The sequence below is a fragment of the Anabrus simplex genome, chromosome 1 (genome assembly GCF_040414725.1).
Source record: "Anabrus simplex isolate iqAnaSimp1 chromosome 1, ASM4041472v1, whole genome shotgun sequence".
Taxonomy (NCBI): Eukaryota; Metazoa; Arthropoda; class Insecta; order Orthoptera; family Tettigoniidae; genus Anabrus; species Anabrus simplex.
The window spans coordinates 1,101,180,353-1,101,208,118 of record NC_090265.1 but is presented as its reverse complement, the minus strand read 5'-3'; the positions used below and the strand labels follow the sequence as shown (position 1 = coordinate 1,101,208,118).

The 27,766-nt window shown below is 36.5% G+C and overlaps 1 protein-coding gene across 10 annotated transcripts in view; it reads left to right on the top strand.

The window, feature by feature from the left end:
• Positions 1 to 20,144, top strand: part of LOC136858058 (band 7 protein AGAP004871) — a 493,935-nt gene extending 473,791 nt beyond the window's left edge. For 9 of the 10 annotated variants that reach the window (XM_067137306.2, XM_067137302.2, XM_067137307.2 and 6 more), the window contains one exon: positions 15,307 to 20,144. The gene's annotated coding sequence lies outside the window, so the exon portion shown is untranslated. Of the gene's footprint in view, positions 1 to 513; positions 1,246 to 15,306 lie in introns of those variants that run through there. The other variant, XM_068225406.1, reaches the window with a different exon arrangement.
• The last annotated feature ends 7,622 nt before the right edge of the window (positions 20,145 to 27,766 follow it).

The window sequence follows — 27,766 nt, the reverse complement described above, 5'->3', positions numbered from 1 at the left end:
TGTGAAAAATGTAACCATTGTTTCATACATAATACAGATCAAATATTATTTAGCAAAGAAATAGTTTATATTAATCGAATAGAAAGTCAAAATCTGACACAGGCAAATATAAATCAGACAATGAATAAATGAAATCTCTGACAAGCCTAATATCCTTTTCGATTTCTTAATTAACTTGTTTAAAAAGATATCAAATTTCCAAACACTAGCGCTATCTTTCAAGCCATGTGCAATCCACATCCCCATCACTTACCCCCACTACCTCATCCCTCTGCCCCACCATAGCACTACTCCTCAGCTTTAGCTCCTCCTTTTCCCCCTTCCCCTCCCCTCTCTCTCCCTTCCCTTCCGCTACTCGGCCTCCACTATTGCTCTCTTCATTAGCCCAGCTCCTCTCCTTTCAACATCTATGCCATCACGCTACTCCAGGTGAGTTCGCCTCCTTTCCCTTATATTTCTTATGGCTATGTACATTTATATCACGCCTAATTTGGCTTTCAATTTTTTCGTCAGGTCTCCACGTTTCCATACTGAACTGGGAATCGTGACGTTAATTCAAATTATGATCTTCACAAGACCACATTGTTGGCTTCAAAACCACCTGAATTAAGCCTGTTAATTACTGCAACTTAAGAGAACAAGATTATTCTTCCCACTGATAACATATGAGGCCTTATGATTTATGCACTTCAAGCTGGACTATTCTCTTGTTTATCAAGACTCAACTACTGGGATACCTTCTCAAAAATGTTATGATTTATAGTCAGACACACCACATCATTTCAACTGGTTATAATCTAACAGTGACTTTATAGGTGCTGTCAAATGTTTTAGATGGTTATACGCACCACACCCTCATCATTTTAATGTTATATTTAAAATTTGCCTTAGTTGGTGCATTTAAATGTTGTATATAGATACGCCTTATGTTCTACAAACCTCAAGCTGGACTACTTTCTCGTGTATCATACCCTAACTATTGTTACCTTCTCTGTTTTGATTTCATTGTTTTAACTTTTGACAATTTAGCTTTGAACATTAATCCTTGTATTTGCTATCATGTGTTATATGTTGCTATTCGATAAGTTGCATTTTACTCAATTGCTTTGTTGGCTGATGATGACGCGCAATGAGTGTCGAAACTAGTACCAACCTTCTCTAGACGTTATGTGATATATATTCACATCAATAAACATTCATGGTATTGAAAAGGTGGACCTTTAACATTTTCATTTTACTGTTCCCCTAGATTAACGAAATCTCCCATGGTGCATTGGTTGTAATATGATATTTATTATTTCAATGTAATATGTTAATTGCTTCTGTTTTTTCCCTTCATTTAAAAGCTGTATTCTATCACTGCATCCTTGAATACTACTCCACTACTCTAGTCATCATCTCCATGTAGTTTTGATGTTTTTTAGGGTTGATCAATTCTTCCCGATTCTGTATTGCCTCCTGATTCTTCCTCTGATTTTCCTTCAAAGTACTTCCCCTCCTCGCATACCTTTTGCAATATTTGCTAGCAAAAAGTTAGGGTATGGGCATTATTTGCATCAGGGTTGGTACAGTCCTCCTGATATACAGAAATCTGGAAGTTTGTATTTTTCTACCCATTCTGGTAGCAAATCTGTTCCTGCGACAAGCAAGAAGCATGCTGTGTACATATTACATCATTTTCTTGGCATCATTTTGAGTATTCAGGATGGTTGGTGTGAGTTCTAGTTATGGGTTGTTCACAGCAAAAGAAAATCTCCACGTTATTAAAGAGGCATAGTAAACTGGTAATCACGTTGTGGCAAGAAAGTATAATGAGAACGAGGGTTCCATACATGAGTGGAGGAAAAATAAGGCTTGTCTACGAACCTACTTTTATACTTACGCAGTTTATTACTGGACATGTTTAGAAGTTATTTTCAATGGTTTAAAATACCATCACCAGAAAGGTACTTTTGTAAGTGCCAATCAGAACAAACAGTAGCTCATTTCATATTCTATTGTCCACTACACACTATCAAAAGGAACAATTTTTAGTACACCTGAGTTACTGCAATGTAAACTTTTTCCTGTCAGTCTCTGGTATATTTGTAAAAAGGCGTTGTTGCTATTCAGCTGTTATCTATTCCTTAGAAGATGTTTTAACTCATTGTAATATTCTTTGCAGTATTTTGTTTCACTAGGTAATGCATTAGTAGGGACCTGAAAAATTAGCATCTATTTATTCCAAATTTAGCATCTATTTTTCCAAAATTAGCATCTATTTACAAAGTTAAAATAATTGCATGGTATTATTAATTTTAATGATTCCAAGTTTATGAAGTGCAAATATTGTCCTTGGTTCACACACAATACAAATGCATTGTTCAAACGAAAGCAATTGTCCGTACTTCGGCAATGCTGTTATTCAAATTGCACCATCTGTCTATAACCACTGTGTTGTAATGAGACAACATGCGCTTGCTATCTACATTGTTTGTTGGAGTCCACAACAAAAAGACAGTATTTATCAAATATGCTGATCTCTGTCTGAACTGCAGTTAATGCAAGCATGACATCACATTTTTCACTTTCTTTCATCTGGGTTTGAATTGCATGTTTCAGAGAACAGTAACCAGACCAGATATCGTTTCATGAGAGATCTGTTACTCCAAACAATTTCTCAAGCTCATCTAATTTATCAGTGTTATTTAAAATTATATTTTTTGGATACAAAGCTTGAGAAATTGACACAAAATGCGTATGATTGGGGTCTTTAGCTTTCAATGTGGCTAGCTTGCACTGTGAAGAATGAGCAGCTTTGACAAATGTGTCTCTACTTGCAGCCTGCTGTAGAGGAGTGAGCTTAATCAAAGCATCATTAGTTGCCGCAGAAAAATTCCCCTCACAAATTAAGGTAAAACTGGTGTCAAGGTTATGCAGTTTGGGGTAAAGGAGATGAGAGGTAGGATACAGAGACCCTTCAAGTTCAGTAAGGAGATTAACCAATCCAGCTGCATGATCTGTGACAAAAACCATGTGGGAGTGAAGCCTATTCACTTCTCGGTCACTCAGATCAGTCAGCTACTTAATACCACAGTTGTTAATGTCTTTCATGTCAGACATCTTGAAAAATGTAACATCAGTAAAGTAAGCACTCAAATAGAAGAGAGCCTGAAACCAGCTATTCCATCGGGTTATGACAGGTGCAGGAAAAAGCTTTGCTTCCTTTGAAGCACCATACTTCGATGGTAAGAATTGTAAATAATTATATTTTTGCTTTCTTGTGTTCAAAAATGCAGACTTTACCATCGCAACCACACGATTTAAATCTGTCATCACTGCAACCCAACTATTGCCAACCAAGCTGATCTTATGTGCCTAGCATTGTACATGCATTAAGTGATCCCCTATGACCACCCTTAATGTTTCATAACACCGGGTCATGTATGGGGCACTGTCACTGACAAACACTTTAACTGCATCATATGGTACACTATAACTGCGCAGAGCTTCTAAAACAGCACGAGAGCAGCTTGTAGCATTTCCTGCATCAAGATAGTTCACAGAAACAATGTGCAGCTCTCTTTTCGATCCGGCTGGGACTTGGAATATGATGATAAAAACACAACGGCCCATTCTATCTGTAGTTCATCACAGAGTATGTTGATGTTCTTCCCCACTAGAGCCTCTGCTGTTCTTTTCTGGTGGTCAGATGCAACTTCTAGAAAGGAAGAAAGACCTCAAATTATAACAAAATAATTTAAAATTACTGGATCAATTGGGTACGGGTAAGATAGTTTGATATGGAAATCGCACTCAAATTTGGTATCCTTCAATTTTACGTGTGTTTTCCATGTCGTAATACCTTAACCGTACCCTATCAATGAAATCGAAACTTACCCAGTAAGTATACTTCACATAGAGTTCTCACACATGGCAGCTCTTCATTTGAAAACTCAGTGATCCAGGCTCTTAGCTCTTTGCTTTCCAGCTTTTCCAGAGGTATATTTGCTTTTGCTTTGCGTTTCGAGAAGTTATCTCTGGAAATTTTTTGTCTTTTACAACTATCTAACTGTGTAAGCACAGAAGATTGCTTTCTTTGAGATGTACTAGCAGCAGGGATTGAACTTTCGTTATCACGTCGCTTACCCACATGTTTTTCAGATTTAACATGTTTCACAATGCTATCCTTTTTTCCCCACCCAACTCGGCAATTACAACACTTGCAAAACACTGTTGCTGAATCTGTGGCATAAAAACCATCCTTTGCATATTGCTGAGCCCTTTCGTGTGCAGTTTTTGTCGTGCGCCCCATAACCTAAACAATAGCTCTACTTTCTACTCTTCACTAGTTTCAATTTTGAACAACAGGAAAACAACGCTGCATCTATCTCATTATTTCCGTGACACTCGATTTACATTTTGATAATAATCAATACAGATCTTATTCCCCTTGCTATTCCCATTGTTTCGTCGCCATAAGACCTATCTGTGTCGGTGTGACGTAAAGCCCCTAGCAAAAAAAAAAAAAAAAAATTCCCATTGTAAATATTGATGAAAGTCAGCAAGCAGGAATTGATCGGCTACTTTTCTTCATCGATCGGAACGCTCGAAAGATTTATGCATCATATTTTGAGTATTTCTGACGATTTTGGCAAAATATGTTGTTTTTGCAGTAAAATAGCACATTTTTGCAGAATTCGCACAAAAATTGCATATCCATACTAATTTCGCATTTTGGGTCACAATTCACATTTTGTCGCACTTTTATTTATGCGTAAAAATGATTTTATTCCACATTAGAATTACCGTAGGTTTGGATTCAGTACAAGATTCAAAAATTCTCATTTATTGCAAATGCAATTTTTTTCAGGTCCCTATGCATTAGTAATATATTATATTGTATTTTTATCAACCATAGTCCTAAATACTTACAAAAAATACAGATCTAAAAGGAGTGTAAGTGTTTCGCCTCCTAGTCTTTTTTCGTGGCTGATCATGTTAAACCTTTTCTTTAAACCTTCCTTGGATAATAATAATAATCGATACAGAAATTCCGTGGAATGCAGAGGTGTAAGAAGGTGCCGGCATGAATGGGCGGAAAAGAAAATGACCAGAGCATAAGTTAAAGCTCTAAAGTTTGAAATTTTATTTCTTTCCTTCCTTTTTTTTTTTTTTTTAATTTAAAATTTGATAGATAGGAGATATGGAACAAATAACAGTTAAGCAGAATGACAGTGAGCTCGTCAGTTCTGATAACAACAGCGGACTGCAAGTCCAAAAATCAGGTACAAGAACTATAGGGAATTATCAACACAAGATATACAAGGGATAAGCATTATAGCTCCGAACAGGTACACTATTTTATAAGAGCATGTTTGCTCCATGCACTTACATTGCAAAGGTCCAATGATGATGATGATGATGATGATGATGATGATGATGATGATGATGATGATGATGATGATGGTGGTGGTGGTGGTGGTGGTGGTGGTGGTGGTGGTGGTGGTGGTGGTAGTGGTGGTGGTGGTGGTGGTGTTCAGTCCTCAGCCCAAAGGCTGGTTGGATCCTCAACAACTCTACCATTAGCTGTCATAGATGGCCTAGGCATCACTGAAAAGGTGTACTAGGGAATTGAGGAGTGAGGTAGTTTGTTACAAAAAATGGTGGCAGTAGATGTTATTGACTTTATCACCATCAATAAAGAAAACAATGCTTCAGAAATCATTGATTCAATGATTCACTTTGAGCAGTAACTATTTAAGCCCCAAGAAGTGGACAGTTAGAAGAATATCGAAAAATTACGACCCTCAGAGGTAAGATTTCGAAACTACCTGACTCAAAAGTAATTATAGTTAATGTGCCACCCAGGTATGACCTTATAGAAGACTTGTGCGTGAACAAAGCTGTACATGATGTAAATATAAAAATTAAGAGATTAAGTAAGAGTTTTAGAAATGTCTATGTAGTAGATACTTAGGTCTTGGCAGGCAAATGTTCACTAGGCATGGGTTACATCTGAATGGTAATGGAAAAGCAACTCTCTGTAGACAAATTGCTACAATTATCAACAGAGATTTGCAAACTAATATGCACTTAAGAAAACCCATACCACTAAATTGGCATATACAGGGAAACTTGCCAGGAAACCCAGATCCTTAAATCAAGATCTATGTACAAAGATCTGGGTTCCAGGGACGTTTTCAACTCAGGAGTCAAATATTACCCAATTACAACAGTCAAGTTTTAGGGAGGAAGGGGGTCTGAGATTGCTCTTGGTAAACTGTCAGAGTGTAGTAAATAAACAAATAAAATTCAGTACATTGATGGAATCTTATGAGACTGGTGTGGTGATCGGAGTAGAATCATGGTTGAGAGAAGGGGTGGGTAATAGAGAAGTATTTCTAGAAGGGTATACAGTCTATCGTAGAGACCGAGGAGATAAAAAGGGTGGGGGAGTGTTTATTCTGGTTAAGGAAACCTATTGTTCACATGAATGGTTTACCGATGAAAGGGATGAAATATTAGGGATAAAATTAGTTTGTGATAATATGAAGGAGGTGGGAATTATAGGAACATATAGGCCTGGAAGAGAGGAAAGAGACATGGAAATATTTGAGAAAATAATAGATTATACTCATAAAAACAATAATAATGATATGGTAATAATTGGGGGAGATCTAAACTTGCCTGAAGTTGAATGGAATGGAGCTGCAAGTGAAGCCCATGAACAGAAACTGGCAAATAAGTTAACTTGGGAGGGAGGATTTACACAAGTAGTACAAGAACCGACTCGTCTCAACAACTTGCTAGATGTATTCTTGGTTAAACCATGGGAAATTGTTGATAAAACTGAGGTAATTGAAGGAATAGGTGACCATAAGGCTGTAATAATGGATGTAGGACTTGTACCAAAAATGCTTAATAAGAGGGTCACACAAGACAAGAAATTATACAGAAAAACTAAAGTTAATGAATTTGGGACTTACCTTAAATCACAATTCAGTTGTTGGATAAGTGGAGGGAGTAATGTGGATACACTTTGGGCTAAATTTAAAGGAATCATTTGGGAAGGAGAGAAGAGATTTGTACCTGTTAAGAAGGGTAAAATGACCTCAGACCCTGTTTATTATACAAGGGAAATAAGGAAATTAAAAAGAAAATATAGAATAGTAAACAGGAAAATCAAAGAGGGTGAGGAGAATAGAGAAACTAGAAAACAGCTAATGAGGGAACTGAATAGAGTGAAAAAGGAAGCAAAAGAGATATATATGAATGGCATACTTCAAGAGGGTAATGACCACAAAGGGAAATGGAAAAAGATGTATTCATATATTAGGAATCAAAAAGGAAAAGGAAGCCAAATTCCTACAATGGTGGGAGAAGGGAGTGAACACTATTCAACAGATACTGAAAGCAAATCTATTTAGTAGGGAATTCAGAGATTCAGTAGAAGATTGTCAGGAGTTGGAAACAGTAACAGAAGATAGAGAGAGAGAGAGACACATAGGGAAACAAGAAGCTTCTCATTCACAAATGAAGATATTTTCAGAGAAATCCAACTGCTTCAGCGAGGAAAAGCAGCAGGAAGTGATCAAATTACTGGGGAGGTATTAAAGACATTGGGGTGGTACATAGTGCCTTATTTAAAATTTCTCTTTGACTATGTCGTAAATAATAGTGTAATACCAAAGGAATGGAAGGAATCTATAATAATACCAATTTATAAAGGAAAGGGTGATAAAAGGAAACCAGAGAACTACAGACCAATCAGCCTGACCAGTATAGTTTGTAAAATACTGGAGAGTTTAATAGCAAAGTACATCAGAGGGATATGTGATGATAAAAATTGGTTCATGAGGAGCCAGTATGGATTTAGAAAGAAATTTTCTTGTGAGGCACAACTGGTGGGATTTCAGCAGGACATATCAGATCAGTTGGATTCAGGAGGCCAATTAGATTGCATAACCGTAGATCTTTCCAAAGCCTTTGATAGAGTGGAACATGGAATATTATTAAAGAAATTGGAGGGAATAGGATTGGACATAAGGGTTATATGTTGGATAAGAACATTTCTAAATTCAAGGGTTCAGAAAGTCAAAGTAGGAAATAATATATCACAGGAAGAGAAAGTTTGGAAGGGAATCGCACAGGGTAGTATAATCGGTCCATTATTTTTCTTAATATACACAAATGATTTAGGGAACAATATAACATCAAAAATAAGATTGTATGCAGATGATATAATTGTTTATAGGGAAATAAATAACATTGAGGATTGTTCAGAATTACAAAGGGACCTTGAAAGTATCGAACAGTGGGTTGAAGAAAATAATATGAAGGTTAATGGAGGCAAATCAACTGTTACAACATTTACAAACAGGAGCTATAAAACTGAATTTGAATATACTTTGGATGCCAAAAGATGGCAAGTACAAATACTTAGGTGTGAGATTTGAAAGTAATTTGCACTGGAAGGGTCATGTTGATGACATTGTTGGGAAAGCATACAGATCATTACATGTCGTAATGAGGCTACTTAAAGGATGCAACAAAGAATTAAAAGAAAAAAGTTACTTAAGTATGGTTCGTCCATTATTGGAATATGCAAACAGTGTTTGGGATATTCACCAAGAATACCTAATAAAAGAAATAGATAGTGTGCAGAGGAAAGCAGCAAGATTTGTAACAGGGGATTTCAGGAGAAACAGTAGTGTATCAGAAATGTTAGAGGAACTTGGGAGGGAAACTTTAAGTAAAAGAAGGGAGAAAACTAGACTTATAGGATTATATACAGCCTATACAGGAGAAAAAGCATGGGGAGAAATCCGTGAGAGGCTTCAGTTGGAAAATAATTATGTTGGCAGAACTGACCACAAGTATAAAATTAGAAGGAATTTTAGCAGAAGCGACCGGGGTAAATTTTCATTCATTGGGAAGGGTGTGAAGGAGTGGAACAGTTTACCAGGGGTAGTGTTTGATCCTTTTCCGAAATCTGTACAGGTATTCAAGAAGAGAATAAACAGAAACAGGGAAAATAAATGAAATGTTAGAGGGCATTCGACCAGTGCAGGCTATTGTAAATAAAAAATGTGTGTTAAAAAAATAAATTCCATCCCCTGGTCTATGGAGTTTGGACAGCCAAAGTAGGGGATTGCCTGTAGGGGTGAAGTACAGTGGGGACTTTGAGGGCCCTGGGACTGCTACGGTAGCTGTGAAGGCCCTTCAGGAACTCTGAAAAGTGGTGGCAAAAGGGGGCTCTGGTTAAGACGCAGCAGGTCGTTATGCTACTTAGGTTCCAAAATGGGTAAAAAAAAAAAAAAAAAAAAAGTAAATAAATGCAATGTAAATTTTAATCTTATACCAGTTACATAGAATTATTTGAAGTAATTCCACATACTGTATATGAGTTGACTAGTTTGTAAGTATAGGAGATATTATAAGTAGAATTTTATAAACAATATAAATTTATTAAGGATGATCTGTTTGTTTAATAGAAAAAAATTGTTAGCATAAATTGTATATTATTGTATTAAAAAAAATATTTTTTTTCTTCTCTTGTTAACTTAAAATTTAGTGCTTGACAATAATGTATTTTAGTGTACCATTTGCCACCGAGGTAGACACCTCATTTGCAAATAAAGAGATTTTGATTGATTTGATTTGAATACCATCTATGAACCAACTCTTTCTCGTTTTCCTCAATCACATCATCATAAGAGGATAACTGTTACTGTTTATTTCTAGGAGCTCATGGTACTGTACCCAAGTTCTTTATAAACTGGTGTCCAGTGAACAAAATAGAGAAGAGAATCCGAGATAAAATCTGAACAGTGATAATTAAACACTCAGTGGCTAATTTTGAATATTCTTAATATCTGAGGATATTTGTTTCTAATGTGTGCATGCACCTTTCTTAGAAACTCTGTGTCGTTGGTAAATCCAGACATAGATCAGATAATATGTTGTTGGCATATTAAAGGTCTCTGTTGCTCCATTCTGTTTCCCTTGGCAAAACTAAATTAATTCATCCATAGTATCTGTCCAATAGAATTCTGATTCTGTTGCTAGACAGCAGCATGATTAGAATGTCAATATTGATAGACAGGCTGTATAGGCGGCACCACTTCAGAAGGTCAGAAGTCATCCAATTATTTTTGATCAGGGTCAGAGTCTTATTACGATTCATCTGGGCCCAATGTCAATGTGCATGATACAGTCATCATTACAAAGTATTAACTCTGTGTTATGCAAACAGAGTCTTGAATGTCTTTGTTCGAAAGCAATATTGCATTTGAAATTTTTAATGCCCTGCTCTGTCAGCCTGTACCTGTAAGATGTCCTAACTTTTTTATAGTTTTTACCATAGTTGGGAAGTAATTGAGTAGAAGTAATCAAATTGCATGAAAAGGATTCTTTTTTAGTCATTTTTACTTGTAATCATTACATTAAACAAAATGTAATTTTTAATATTAATTTACTTCTTGAAATACAATTGTAGTAATTTCATTCTAGTAATCAATATATATCACATGGAAGTTGAAATGGAAAAAAAAATGTAGCTAACTTTTCCAGTTCCACTATAGCGGAACCACTAGCTTCACCAGTTCAGGATAATATACTTCCTTACCTCTCTAGGATTGTGGCGACGTTAGTAATTTCACAGAGGCTTGCAGACTGAATGCTGAAAGGCATAACAGTCTATAATGATAATGTATGTATGTATGTATGTAGGTAGGTAGGTAGGTAGGTATGTATGTATGTATGCATGCATGTATGTATGCATGCATGTATGCATGCATGTATGTATGCATGCATGTATGTATGTATGTATGTATGTATGTATGTATGTATGTATGTATGTATGTATGTATGTATGTATGTATGTATGTATGTACCTCTCTAGTACTTCCAAAGACATTAGACTTTTCCTACAATATTCATCACTGATGGCTATTGGACTAGACAAAAGAGTGGTTGAATGGGTGGCTAAATTGCTAGAAAATAGAACTCAGAGAATTAGAGTAGGTGAAGTATGAGTAATGAACTGCAATGACAGATAAGGCTTTCTGCAGATGATTTTATCCTGTGTAGAGTAGTAAGTACTGTAAGTTACGGGATTATGAGCGACCACAAAAAGACTTCAACAATGTTGTGAGATGGACAGTAGACTATGGTATGATGATAAATGGGGTGAAATGTCTGTTTGTAAGTTTCACCAAAGGGATAAGTCCTCTCAGTTTTAATTACTGTATTGATGGGATGAAAGTACCTCACAGGGATCACTGTAAGTTTATAAATTTCATTGTAAAGTTCTGTATTGGTGTTAAATTTAACTTGGGTTTTTAGAGACAATTTCCACCTTTTAATACTTTTTAATACTTAGAAATATACCAAACATTTTCCTTAATTTATTATTCCATTACCTAATTCCTTTTCGTATAAGTGGATACTTGCCCTAATTTGTCCTCTTGAATTTCAGCTTTATCTTTATATTATAGTCTTGGAAGGTGGAAATTAACTCCAAAAACCAAAGTTGAATCACTATAAGTACCAATGTAAAGAAAGATCTTTGTTGGGGTAATCACATTAATGAGGTTGTAAACAAAGGTTACAGATCTCTATGAAAGTATTTAGGGATTGTAGTATGGATGTAAAGGAGAGGGCATATTAGTCTCTGGTAAGACCCCAATTAGAGTATGGTTCCAGTGTATGGGACGCACACCAGATTACTTGTGACTAGAACTAGAAGAGATCCCAAGGAAAGCAGCACGATTTATTCTGGTCGATTTCTGACAAAAATGTTGCGGACTTTGGGCTGGGAAGACTTGGGAGTGAGGAGACGAGCTGTTCGACTGAGTGGGATGTACTCATTAGTATTCATTGGACAGTGACATTACAGTGTTTTAATCAGATATTGGGGCTTTTTGTCGCAGTCTCCTTTTAAGTGAACTCGGATATTCTCTCACATATCCTATATTTTTGTGCGGCCGGAGTGACGCCTCAACTATACATCTCACCTCGCCGGGCCAAATAGCATAATTGACTGTCCCTAAGTAGGTTGACGGCCTTCCCCAGCAATGTTATCCACTTGCATCATCCAGGACATTGATCCCGATATCCCGGAAGAGGACATCTCTGAAGCCCTTCTCTCGACCGGTGTCTACTTTGTTCACTGCCTCTACAACGGCACCGACCCAGCAACAGAGGTCCTGCTCTACTACACATCTGCCGCTGCCTGTCTCTCAGTCCAGAAAACCGGCGCTCTCATCCATCACCGCCTCTACTCCGTGGTTTCTACACCAGCTCACCTCCAAGCTGAGATTGAAGCAGACGAAGAACTGGCTGCCAGTGCTGACATTATGCCTCCCCAGTCCCCACCATCCCCCTTACCAGTGTCTTCCTACCCTTCCCCTCCTCCTACTACCACCACTGTATCTACTCCCGCTACCCTTACTACTCCTTGTATCGTATCTGTCACCACCACTACTAGGACTACTACTACCACCACTACCACCAATGTCGCCCATACCTCTGCTTCTCTTACTACTCTGACTATCTCTCATGCTTTCCTCCTCTCGCGAGCTTCTCTCCCTCTCCCTCTCATCACTGTTCAAACGTCTCACCCTCCTTCTACGCAGCCATCTGCCGAGGGACATACCGTCTCTTCTCCGGAGAACATGGTACACCTACCTCAGCACACACCACCATCTACAGCTGCGTCATCCGCGGGATCGATCCCGGCATAGCGCCTGCCGTTCTTGCCCACGACCTCTGCCAGGCAGACATCCCTGTACAACGCGCCTTCCGCATCTATAACTCAGACGGACCTACTTTCCTGGTGCGGATTCAACTACCCACTTCAGACGCCGTCCAGCGCCTCATCGCTTCCGGAATTCACATCTATGGTCGCCATCATCGTGTGGAACCTTCGCATTCTCCCCCACAATCCCTGCACCGTCCTAACACACCTCGCAGTCGTCCCCGGCCTGACCCACCTCCTATCTCACCTCGTCCACATCTTCGATCACCTACCGTCCCAACCCTGCCACCCTACTCCTCCCCCACTCCACCATCCCCAGATCTACTCCGCCTTCTTCTTACTTCCCTCACCAACTTCTCCTCATTCTACAATACCTTCGGCTTACACCTTTTCCCTAGCCCACTCTCATAAATCATTAGGCTATATCAATGCTCTGTATCATTCATATTGCATCTCTGTATTTTAATTTAATGGAAACAATAAAAAACTCATAATACTAAAGCCCCCTTAGACACGAGGCCTTTCCTTTTCCATCCAGCATTCTTCACATCGCCTTTTCCCAACTCCCTATTTCCACACATCTCCTCCTCCCCGCCCAAGCTCTTGGCCAGAGGGAGGGCGTAACCTTTCAGGTGGCCCGCCCCACCCCTTCAGGGTGGGGAATGAAAACTTTTCGCACACACACACACACATCAGATATTTTATTGAGACACTATGGCTGAGGAGGTCTTCAAAAGAAGACGAAACATGTGCCAAATTATGTGTAATTAATTCAAGAAATGTATTTTCGCTTGTTTTGCTTTATTGATTAGATGGACTAGTAAACTGAATTACTGTTCCAAATGAATGTTCTTAATTAAGTTGTATCAATGCGGACCAATATAATGAAATTTGTTAATTGTATGAGTGGGATGTTCTGAGCTGTCAGAGGAGAAATGGCATGGAATGGCATTAGTAGCTGAATAACCTTGAGTGGAGCTTTTAAAGATAGGAAAGATCATATAGAAGATAAAAGTTGAGATTCAAGAGGACAAATTGGGATAAATATTCATTTATACAAAGGAATTAGGTATTTGAATAATTTATTAAGGGAAATGATTGGTAAATTTCTAAGTTCTTGGAAATCATTTAAGAGAAGATTAGGTAAACAATTGATAGGGAATCTGCCACCTGGGCGACAGTCTTATATTCAGGCCAGTGATGGTTGCTCGGTCGGTTGTAGACGGGGATATAAATAATTTAAAAATAAATATATTTTTGCTTGTAAAGTGAGGTATATTGATTAGATGGACTAGCAAACTAAATATTCTTAATTAAGTTGCTCGGGATGTTTCTAACATTAAAAGCAGATATTCCTTTGAACGGCCCTGTAAGGCCTTTTTTCAGTAAATACAAAAATTTACCACCCTCCAAGAAATTGAAGCTTTTTTCACACTGTGGGGTCATAGGTGTGAACTGTGCCTCACATATGAATTTGGCCCTGTTTTATGGCCAGATGTCCTTCCTGACGCCAGCCTTATGTGGTATGTGGAGGTATGTAATTATTATGGCATGTTGTTGTGGTGGTTGGTGTGTTGTTTGATTATGAAGAGGAGAGTTTTGGAACTTACACAAACAACCAGTCCCCGAGCCAGAAGAGTTAATCACACATGATTAAAATCTCTGAACCGGCTGGGAATCGAAACCAGGGCCATCTAAACTGAAGTCCTCAAAGCTGACCATTCAGCCAAGGAGTCGGACAATTTTAAGAACCAATTATTTTCAAAAGTGTTTAATTGACAATTTATTTGAAATGCTAAAAGTAAGTAATTAAAAATTATGGAAAAAATATAACTTAGAAAGTTCCAAGTCTCACTTAGTGAGGATAGCCACTTAATACCTCTATGCTTAAAAAAAAAAAAAGGCTCTTTCTTTGCAAACATCGGTATCATTCTAGCCCCATGTGTAAAAAGAGTAATTTTCTTAAGACTGACATTTTGGAAATAATTATAATTTTACTGATTACTTGTTGTTAAAGTGGAGAGCTTTCATGTCTCAGGCGGCAGCACGCCGGTCTCTCATGGCTGGGTTCCGTGGTTCAAATCCTGATTGCTCCATGTGAGATTTGTGCTAGACAAAGTGGAGGCGGGACAGGTTTTTCTCCAGCTACTCTGGTTTTCCCAGTCATATTTCATTCCAGCAACACTCTTCAATATAATTTCATTTAATCTGTTTATTCATCAGTCATCACCCCAGAGGAGTATGACAGGCTTCGGCAGCCGGCACGATTCCCATCCTCTCTGCTAGATGACCTGGTCAAATGACTGGAAATAGGCTGTGGATTTTCATTTTCATTTCACTTGTTGTTAAAGTAATTTGTAATTGCACTTGAGCAAAATATTTCTCAGGTAACTTTAATTTAGCCCAGTTACTTTTTTCGTGTACCATACTCTTCCCATCAGTGGTTTATACTGTGTTGCATTTCCCGTACAACTTCATATGTACAAAATCTATATTAGAGTAGAACTTTTCTTTATTAACTCTTTTATGTTGTCTCAAATTGTTCATGTGCTTTTTGTCTCCAGGAACTGCATTGCTGGCAGTCCCACACTTCATGCCATGAGATGCACGTGTGATACTTCAAGACTACCAGGCTCTATAATCTGTTGCTATCAAAGTATATCAAAGTATAGTACTTTATATGATATAAACACTCAGCATATTTGTATGTTACTAGAATAAGAACTCTTGAGATGATTGTGCTTCACTTTTGTTGATTTGTGTAAGTTTGTATACATTTAGTCACATCATACCGTACCGTTTTAAAAGTAAATTTTCTATATGACTTTTAAATACATCCGAAAGTACCGGTAATATTAATATTTTGCTAGTATAATCTTCTATCCCAGAAAAAATAATCACATAAGATTTCAAAGGTGGTCTTATGTTTCTGTTTTGTAACTCACCTGTGAAATAAACAGCATTCATGTTTTTAATAATAGTTATTTTGTTAAATGAATCCTGCTTAATTGGGAGTAACAGATATTATGACAAATATCAAGATTAGTGAAGTACTACTCCTTTCTTCTTGAAAGACTCTTGAGGGAAACTCATCAGTGTTTGGAGAATCAGTTATTTTTAAAGTCTGAATATGTTATTTGAGTTTTAATTCTGCTCATTTTGTTGTAAAGCTACAGCTACAATATTTCCAAACACTGGTTTTACATAAGTGTTTGTAAAGACAATTATTCACAGAACATTAATTTACTATAACTTAGGTACTGTATATTTAGCCATGTTTATTTCTTTTGCTCTTGACTTTTGTATGTCTATGAAATGTTGAATGTTCTGACCTTAAAACAAAAGAATTTTGAATTGAAACTTGCAATTAAGTTAGTAAACTGTGTGGTTTTACTTACGAAGTTTGGCCATAGAATACTGGTATTACTGTTGATTAATGTTCTCATTTATCATTTTTCAAGAACCAGAATATTAAGTGCCATGTTTTCTAGCATTATTGAGAAAGAATTTTTAATTTTAATTTGAATTGAACGAATAACTTGTTTGGTATTGCTTGCAATATTTGGATTTAAATGTCAGTGATTGTGATAATTTAAATTTTTTAAAGTAATATGTATGTTACTGTAATACAAAACTAGCCTGTATAGATTCTTTTGTTTTTCTGATCTTAACCCATATGGACTTTTGTGCTCTGCTCTTGGCTTACATGGAATATGTAGTGGAGATACATAGAAATTAATGAGAAAACTAAAGGATCATTGAAAGAATGTTTAACACTCAGTTGGTGGTTGGCACAACAACTACTGATCCTATTCCTTGCCTATTTTTATAATTATAGAAAGTTATATACATTGCTTCAGTACCAGTTCTGTGAAGAGAAATGGATTGTTTGTGATTATGTTATTTTAGAATCTTATGTTCTTTGAATCTCTGCACTGATTTTTACCATTGAGATTGTTATTTGTATTATAGTATTTAACTATTATTATTTGTCCTCTACTATCTGTCTGTCTGATCTTTCTCATACCATGAGACATGTATTGCATTAATGGTAGCATACCGTATGCATGAGAACTTGAGGGTGAAATCATGCTTGCTATTTCCTCTTCTCAGTGGAGCATGTTGCATCCTTTTGTAGCCATTATCTCATTACTATTGATGGCTGTGATGTATCTTGTACTAAAACTCATTTGATACCAATAATTTAAAAAAGTGAATTGCAATCTTATCCGTGTTTTCTTCCTTCAGTTTTTCTTCTTCCAACCAGTCTTGCAATTTTGCTCATCTAGATCCTTGTCATGCTAGAAATTCAAACCATCTATCCTATTGGAAATGAATGAAATTTCATATCTTCCTCTCCCCTTTTTTTAGAAATATTCTCACTGAACCTTCATTGAGAGGATCTTTGGTTAGACATATCTGTTCATAGTTTTCCCTCTCCAAAGTTCAAATAGTTGATTGAGAAATCTGAGGTTCCTCATTCATATATTACTGCAGCAGGTGTTGGGGGTTTTCATAACATTACTTATTGATCACTTTACATTTATTCTCTATCTTTGCATCCTGTATATGAGAATAATGTCATTCTCTGTGCCCTGTGGACTCTTCAGTAGCTTTTTGTACAGCCTGTTTATTTCTCTCTCAACAACGTATCTTACACTTTTAGAAGACAACTACGTCCATCCCAGTTATCTGTAGAATTCATAGAGATAAGTAAACAGGAGAATAAATATTAAAATAAATATGTTCATTAGGTACATAATGGTAACAGGATGGTTAAATGCAGGTATATAGGTGAAAAAATAGTGCAGAAACCATTTGGTTGCTCCTTCATTGATATGCAGTTTAAAATGATTTTACTGACTTACCCAAGCCAGGATTTTTTGGTTCCATCTGAAGTAACCTCTGCCCATGTATTCGTCACTCATAGTTATATCAATAATTACAGATGTGGAAAAGAATATTCTCTGAATAGTCTCGTAATAACCATTTAACCCATTGTTTGTTGCTATATGACCATTTTGCTCACACTGAGTTTGAAATCACATTTTGACAGAAATTGTGAAGGCCACAATTTTACATCTTGATATTTTTAGTGTTTTCTACCTGTTGAAAGGATTTGTCTTAAAGGAAAATCTTCAGAATGCTACCGGTATTTGTTTTGTTGGAGCAGACGAGTGAGCAATACACTCTTCATATAACCAGTGGTGCTACCCTATATTACGGCTTCAACATTTTATGTTGAATGTATATTTGAGTTTATGAAGTCAGGCAAGGAAAATTCTAATATTAGCCCTAGTGGTAAGTTAATGATTAGTTTTAGCATTTTACAATTAACATTGACAATAGTATTTGAAAGTAATTCATGTTTCTAGATATGTGCTATAACATTGAGGATGAAGTCCAGACAATGAAAAGGATATTATTTCATTACCAATAGTTTAGCTCGACAACAGCTGTAACTGACAAATCTTGCAAAACGTGTGTGCATCAACATTGCTGCCAATGATGGGTTAAAGTAGGAGAAATAATCACTGTACTAACCTCTTTATGATAAAGAATACTTCTACTTACAAGAAGATTACAGTAAGCAATAAATAAGAAATTTGAATTTGTTATTTCTGCATTGTGCCAATTTGCTTCTACGTTTTCTACAGATGCAATTTTTTAGAAAGTGACTAAGGTGTAATAAGATCTTTATAAATTTACTGCTTTAGGGTCTGTTTTGACATTTGTAAATGTTTACTGTTAGCTTGCACTTCTGTCATATGTTATACAATATCTGCTTAAGAAATTCATTGGAGTGATAAATGATGATCAGCATATGAGAGAATGTAACTACAACTGAACAAGTACCCATATTTTAGATATAATACATTGTCAGTTTTTGAATGTTGACATTTGATATTCCTTGTTCATACTGTGTACCCTTTGTCATTTTGTAATTGAGTATAACAACATAAAATTCTAAAACAGAGCAAACAGATATTTTGGATCCTGTGGCTCATATAAACAATGCCTTAAAATATAAATAATGTTACTCAGGCCATTTATTGATGTTGTTTACAAGTATGTTTATAACTCTGATTCACTGTTTTCAGTAGCGGTGATTAGGAGGGGCAAGGTAGGGCAGTCGTCCCCCCACCACTTTGTACAGAAAACATTACATTTTATTCCATTTCAGCCGGCTGAAACTAGGAATTATAGGAATTCTAAAAAAACAAACAATTTTACAAGCCCTGTTGTCTTATTAGTTAATTCTTTCCTTTATTTTCTTTAATTATTAACAAAATTATTAGCAGAAATACACACAAAGTGTCGTTTGCCGCAGCTAACTGATTTGTACAGCGCCACAGCAAGTAGTGGAGACTTGCATGTGCTGTGAGGGAGGGTAGCAGGGGTATAGTTTTTGCCAAGGTCAGGACACTGAGGTATGATTCATCCGCTTGCTGTGCGCATTCATCAGTCTGGCAGTCTCTTTACTGTCTGTTAGTTTCTTAGTGCGTAATGAAATACTAAATGATTTTTAATTGTACCTGTATAATCACGCCATACTTCTTTTTATTTGTATTGCATGTGTGATATTGTTCCTTTGGTGAAAGTTTTATTGTATAGTATTGAATGAAAATCTCAAAATAATAAAAAAATGACCACATTTAAGTTGGTAAACTATTGACTCTGACAAAATTTGCTCAGAGAACATAAAAGGAACCCATTTTGTAGTCTCTTTTTTTTTTCTTTTTTTTTTCTTCTTTTTTTTCTTTTCAGTTTTGATGTATTTATCACCCCTCCCTACCCCCGTCCTTTAGGTCCAACAAACCCAGGTACTTTTTGTTGTCTGTACATTTTTTGCTGCCCCCCACCCCCTTCTATTTTGCAATTGTGGCTACTGACTATCCTTATGCAATTAAATTGTCAATTACAATATTTTATGTACTCTTCCCTCCAGAAGAGAATATAATATGAAACTGTTAATAGTATTTCATCAATAACTTGTAATTTATGAGTTGGTTCATTAGAAGCAAATAGTTAATAATTTAGGTTAATTTTACTTTTTTTAGTACTGATATACTACAGCATTAAGGTCAACCAGTGTTGGTCTAGGCTCTAGAAACTGAAGAAATACATTTGAGGTAGAAATAGTACGTTTGTGGGCGTTTTGCCTTAAATTGATACCATTGACAGTAGAATTTCCCCCAAAGAAATTAAAACACTTCATAATTTATTACAAAATAATTCTCTTTGACATTTAACAGTACCCTACTTTTACTAAAGAAATTTACATTGATTTTAATTATTTAAAGAAATACTTTTACAGCTTCTTTATAAAGATTTGGAGATGTTCACCTCTTCTTTCTGTAATTACATTGTATTTCTGCCAAATATATGACTTTTCTATAAATCTAACAGCAGTGAAACCCCAATAAGGCATACTATGCTATCCCATCTAATACCTGCAATGTGTCTGGTCCGTGGACACTTGCCATATGATTGAACCCTTTATAAAGTTCAACATTTATTGCATTCTTTATCACAGGAATATTCTTTGCTTTATTTTTTATGTTTGTTAAAGTGGAAAAGAAGTGAAAATATTTTTCCTTATGGAAAGCTTTCTCATTACTGTGGTTGTGGTCACAAACCTGAAGGGAACCCTACCTTTACCTCAAGCTTACAGCTACATATTTTACAATACGGTATGTTTACATTCCAACCTCCTAACTGTGACCTATACTGTGTAATCTCTTTGAAATCCTCAATAAAGTGTATATGAATGCAGTATTTCAACAAAATGTTAATAAAGTATATATGGTAGCTTATCTTACTTTGTGTTAAATGTGTGAAAATGCTGTATTATCTACCTTGATTACTTTAATATCCCACTTATAATGTGGTTCTATTTAGTACACATACTTCACATGGTCCCTTGAAGAGCATCTTAATGAGGTTTTACTGTAAATCTTAATATGTTTGTATTTTAGATATAATTTAATAATATTAAATATTGATTGTATTTTGAGAAAGGTTCTTAAATGAGAATTTCTTTTCAAAATTGAGTTGACTTTGATTATTTTCTTATGAGCAGAAATAGTTTATTTTCTATTCAGAGGGAAAAGTTGTATTTTCTAATGACATTAATTACTCTGCATAAGCTGAAAATGTGATTGTTCTCAGAACCTAAACCCAAATTCCCTGGTCTCTAGATGGGTGCATTAATATATTCCTCCACAACAGTCCAAGCTTAGAAGGAATCATACTTCCACAGACAGCTATTCAGTGTATAATTGGTGAAAATATGATTCATTGAGAAACTGATTAATGCATCAGTCCAGAAAGCAGGGTGTTCAGGTGTAAATTTTGAAGATTACATTTTAAGCTTAAGTGTTAAGTAATGACCGCTTTAAGTTCTCAAAAATCATATTGATTGCTTATACTTCACTTTTTTGTGTGTTTCAGCTTATTATCTTAATTTAGAACTAACCATAGAGGGAATATTTTGAAATAGACATCTACTAAATTGAAAGACTTTTCTCTCCCATTCTAGCAGAGAAATTAGATGCAAATATTTAGGAGAGAAAATAACATCTTTCTGGCTTCAAGCTGATTTGGAACAGGAAAATAAGTAGACTATTATGGTGTTATAATGTATTTCATTAATAATATCAATTGAAGTAGGAAAAAAGAGTTCTTGGAATTCATAATAAAGAACTATTGAATTATTGGTGAAGTTCTTTGGTTACAAATCTGTTGTTCACAATAGGGACTGTATCAGAGAGTTTTTTTCTTTTATAGACATGACAGAAAGATTTATGAGGAAATTAAGTTCAGAAATGGGTGCACACTTTTGTATTAACCTTGATTTGATATCTTAAGTTTTTATTCTCCCAGAACTTAATGTTTCATTGTTTTTTATTGATTTTGTAGTTCTTTTTATTTCAATAAATACTCCACTTTAAGATGTAATGCATATCAAAATTCCTAAAATGTTGATTATATAATACATGTGGCCATGGTAATTTGATCTTGTGGTTGATACTGTGAACAGAGTGTATCCACTTTCACTAACTCGCCTTCATGCCAACGATACTGTTTCCAACCTTACATAATTTCAACATATCTGGTATCTCACTAGCAACTTCTAGGTAGGCCTGTGTAAAATGAATCAAAGTATGCATATTGATTGTTAAGTCATATATAGAAAGACAGGAACATTGAAAGAAACAAATAACAGGAAAAATGAAATGACGTATGGCTTTTAGTGCCGGGAGTGTCCGAGGACATGTCTTTTGACTTGACGCCCGTTGGCAACCTGCATGTTCTGATGAGAATGAAATGATGATGAAGATGACACGTACACCCAGCCCCCATGGCAGCGGAATTAACCAATGATGTTTGAAATTCCCGACTCTTCCGGGAATCAAACCCGGGACCCCTGTGACCAAAGGCTAGCATGCTAAACATTTTGCCATGGAGCCAGACACAAAACAGGAAAAATACAATGACAGGTCAGCGCGGGAAGAAGGAGAAATAGAAAGAAAACACAAACAAGACAAGGATAATCCCAACATCTTCATACATTGTCATCTGCAGGTAGACTGGCTCTTTCTTCATCAATCTCAGTTCTTCTCAGTCCCTGATGAGTTTGTTTCTGCTTCCCAGCTCCATCAGAACAGCAGGCTTCAACGCTCATTCAGGAGCCATTTTGACAGATCTTCAATTTTGATGTGGGAAGTGTCAGATAAGAGAAAGCCAGATAAACAAAGGGGAAAAAAAATAAAAAAGAAAGAAAGATGAAGACAGAGGTAAAAGAATAGAAACACAAGACAAACACAAAAGGAGGAAACAAACTCAACAGGTAGGTAATGTAGGTAATGTAGGTAATGGAAAGGAACAAACAAATGCAATTCACAGTGATAGTGTGTTTTTCCAGTTGTGTGTTCCTTTCATTCTTTCTGTATATGACTTGAATTGCAATTGTTTGTTCCTTCCCATTATCTACTTTGATTGTTAACCTAACCTTGAAAGTTTTCATAGGACATTTTTAATATCGTCCCCATACTCCCCATGCTTTTATATTTGAAAATGAGCTCAGCAATTCTATATTTTTTATAATTCATCTCCCTTATAATATTGCTATATTTAGGTCATAATTAATAATAATCATTATCTTCATCATCACCACCATCATCATCAATTTTTTTTTCTGGCTCCAGCCAGGTCAGGATGTTAATAATAATAATAATACTTTATTAACGGAAATACCATTTTACATAACAGTAGAGAAGTATAGACAAAACACAGTAAAAAGAAAGTTCAATGGAGTATAAGTAGAAAAAATATGTACAGATATACCGGTATACACAGGATATATTACAAGTAAGCACAGGAAAGTAATACAAAAGTAATACAAAACACAGTAAAAAGAAAGTTCAATGGAGTATAAGTAGAACATATGTACAGGTATATACACAGGTTATATTAATGGCACCTTTCCATCTTTCTGTCTTCAACCCCACCATTCTTGCTCCTCAACTGTGTTCCAATTCAGGCTCCTTATTATGCTGTTCTTGATCAAGTCCAACCACCTTTGTCTGAGTCTATCTCTTGTTCTCCTTCATTCAGTTTTATAAATTCATGCCTAATGTCATCGCTTATTGGCTGACAGCTGTTTAAATAACAAAAGGGGTGGCCCTCCCTAATGTACTACTGTGCTACAGCACACTCACATATTTAATGATTAAAATAATCATAAATTATGTAATTACAAATTAATAATATTCTTTAAAACATTTTGCATTAGCACAGTCTTTCCTTTTTATGACCAGGCTAGCCCCGGATTCAGTAACAGTAATTGCGTGCTGTGAAACTTCATGTCATGTTAGATTGCCAACTACCACAGCATGAGCTACACCCGGCAGCAGCATCTCTTGTCAAAGCTAAAAATAGCCTCGGACAGACTGACTCTCGTGTCACCACTGCTTAGAACTAGCCTGCAATGTGCTATTCTCACCAGTATTTCTCTAATCTCTCTATACTTGTTCACTACCTGTGTAGTGTCCGGCTCCATGGCTAACTGGTTAGCGTGCTGGCCTTTGGTCACAGGGGTACCGGGTTCGATTCCCAGCAAGGTCAGAAATTTTAACTATAATTGGTTAATTTCGCTGGCACGGGGGCTGCGTGTATGTGCTGTCTTCATCACCATTTCATCCTCAACACGACGTGCAGATTGCCTACGGGTGTCAGATAAAAAGACCTGCATCTGGCGAGCCAAACTTTTCCTTGGACACTCCCGGCACTAAAAGCCACACGCCATTTCTTTTTACCTGTGTAGTATGAAGTGTCAGGGGCTGCCTGGCCGAGGCGGTAAAGGCGTGCTCGGTTCGCCCGGAAGGACGTGGGTTCGAATCCCCGTCAGGAAGTCGTAAAATTTAAGGTGAGGTTCACTCAGCCTACACCAAAAATGAGTACCAGGGTAATTCCTGGGGGCAAAGGCGGCCGGGCGTAGAGCTAACCACTCTACCCCATCAAGTGCCGAGGTTACGGATAGTGGAAGCCTTTACCTTCCACCCCTCCAAGGGCCTTCATGGCCTGTAGGGAGATGACTTTGCTTTTTTTGCTTTTAGTATGAAGTGTCTTATGAGTTTGTTCATGTAGTGTTTCTTTTGTGGACTCCATAATGAATTCAGTTAATATATTGACTCATCCATTTTCTAGGAGAAATATAGAATAAATAAATAGAGGTGGAACACTTATGGAGATTTCCAGAATTGCTGGTCTCATCATGACTTCTCAGTGCAAGCTCAGATGTTTGCAGAACTTGATACAACCAGTAATAAAAGCATATATCTATTTCTTTCCATGTGTTGATTTGATTATAAATCAGAAAGTAAAAGGCAGTAAAAACTGTGTTTATAATATACCATTTCATAGGACAGTGTATGAAAACAATTGGATACGTGGTTGTGAGATAAGGAAAGCTCTTTTCTGTTTCCCTTGTTTGCTCTTTGGTAATAGCAATTCTCATTCATGGAGTAGAATGGCGTGACCTATTTAGGCCACCTGAACAAAAAAACATTACAAAGATAATATTAAACACATGCATAACTTGTTGAATCTCAGTTCTATTAGTGGTATAAATGTAGTAACACAGCTAAGCCATGCATATCATGAAGAAAAATTGAAATACAATAAACAAGTGGAAAGAAATTGATATATGCTTTTATTATTGATTGTATCAAATTCTGCAAACATTTGAGCTTGCCTTGAGAAGTCATGATGAGTAGAGCCCCGCACGGATATACAAAATAGTATCCGTATCCGCACTTACTTCATCCACACCCGCATCCACGAATGGGTATCCGCATCCGCGAATTGTTATCCGCGGATAATTTAAATATTTAACTACAGTATATTACACCCAAGGTATTGAAACCAATAGATCTGTTAACATAACACAATAAGCCCGACACCTGGCACCAGAACCCTTACAGTCACAGGATTATGAGGGACTTTCCCTTGCAACAACTACCAACGTATTAACTTTGTTCCTTCCTTCCATTAATTGCAGGCAGGAGCCAGGTAGGCTCAGGTCAAATTTACAGCTTTATGGTCTCAAGGCTCTTTATGTATCACCATTCTGCTATACTACTGTCAAGGATTGTCTAATCACAAGCAAAAATAAGAGTAAACCTGAGTGAAAATCAATAAACGTTATTATTTAGAAATTATTAGCAAAATTATCTGCACTGCCATACAGTTTGTATTTGTCAAGACACTAATTTTGCGGATATCTGCGGATCCGCGCAGGGCTGTAATGATGAGACCAGCAATTCTGAAAATCCTAGCGTCTTCTTAGGACTAGTAAATTTCATGGCAAGCATAGATAATACAGTATAGCAACATATGGAATAGAATCAAGTATTTAAAGGGACCTCCAAAACTATTCAAAATGAACTATTTCAGTGTATGTTAGAAGTCTGTCATGAAACAAAAATGCAGGAAATTAAGGAAGGGGATTTGGCATTTTGTTGCTGCATTAATGGCAGACAAAACAGCTAATATCTCTCAACAGTCACAGTTGGTATTGATATTTCGTTACAAGAATAATGACAAGCCATTTGAAAGGTTTTGGGGATTTTTCAGACTGGAGGGTCAAAGTGCAGACGCAATTTCTGAATGCATCGTAAATGAACTAAATCCCGTGTTTGAAGATGAACCTCACAAACTAATCGCACAGAGTTTTGATGGATGTTCCTTGGTAAGTGGTGTAACAGGGTGACTTCAAACAAAAATAAAGTGTCGGTATCCTAGTATATATTTCATATATTGCTATGCTCATCAATTGAATTTAATTAAGGAAAAAGCTGCTTCTCAAAACAAATCCATTAGGGTGTTTTCCTTCATTTATTGGCATTCCATGCATACTTTTCAAGGTCACTACATTGCTTGTCTTTATTTCAGTCAGTGGTGGTTCGTCAAATTCCAAGTTGTCCTGTGGTTCAGCGGAACTTTAAATCTAGAACTGTGAATTTAATGTTTGAGAACAAGGGAAGTTTGAGAGAATATTTGTTAGAATTGGAGAAAATGCCACATGACAAAACTTGTGTGGGGTGATTGGTTTGCTACACTATTCGAATAACGAAGAATTTATTTACTGGTTAACATTTTTTAGCACAATAATGTCACATGTAGATCGTTTATACAAACAGTTACAATCAAGATTGACAGATGCAATCAAAGCAAGGAATGCAGTGTATAATTTCATAGGTGTTGTGAGGCAGATTAGAGATGGTATAGATCAGAACCATGCTGAAAAAGAATCTTCATTATTTTGTACAGGAAGGAAAATGGAAGACAGGCAGATTGATGCAATTGAAGTGTGTGTCAAAATGACCCAGGAGGCTCACCATCATTTTATTTTATTAACTCACCTTGATGCAGTGAATTTATTGAACTCTATCTAGACTACTCTGAAAACCTTCCAGAAAAGGAACTTGAAGCACCTGTTGAATATTATCCAGCTCTGAATAAGGACAGGCTGAAGACAGAACTATGCATTTAGTATGAGGGGTAGTACTTCAGAAACACTGAAGGCTTTGTTCCATTACTTCAGCAAATACCATCACACAATATACAAGATACATACTGGGAAGTGATAAAGTTTCTCAAGATCCTGATTACAACTCCAGTGATGACAGCAGGACCTGAAAGATGTTTTTCATCACTGCCAAGGAATAAAAGCTTTCTTAAGGAATACAGTGGACTAATTTTTTGGTACTGGGTAGGTTTCCGTTGTTGTCACTGTCACTTTTGTAACTGGCCACCATTGAATAACTACCTATACCAATATCTACAAAGTAACTATTAATATTCTCTGGTTTTGTGGAGTATGCTGCCAGCTCTTCTGATTCTGGGTTTGGTTTTTTTTTTTGCTAGTTGCTGTACGTCGCACCGACACAGATAGGTCTTATGGCGACGATGGGACAGGGAGGGGCTAGGAGTGGGAAGGAAGCGGCCGTGGCCTTAATTAAGGTACAGCCCCAGCATTTGCCTGGTGTGAAAATGGGAAACCACGGAAAACCATCTTCAGGGCTGCCGACAGTGGGGTTCGAACCCACTATCTCCTGAATACTGGATACTGGCCGCACTTAAACGACTGCAGCTATCGAGCTCGGCCTTCTGATTCTGTATTAATATTAGCACAAACAGGGTCATCCTTAATTGTGATAATGGTGTCACTTGAAATCGAAGAAAAATTGTCTTTACAAATCTTTCTTAAAAAAAAACTCCCAATGTCTATTGTTACAGTGAAGAGACATAAATAAAACTTAACACTGCATGACAATACCACACAACTATAATTAAAATCTAACATCAATCTTGTCAGTAAAATGTTTTTGAAATTAAAACTTTTAATGTTGCTTTTTTGCAAGGCAAATACCGAACTTACTGCAACTAATCATTATTATATTTCCATACTATGCTATAAATGTGTACAGATAACTGTGCCCCAAAATTTGTGCTCTC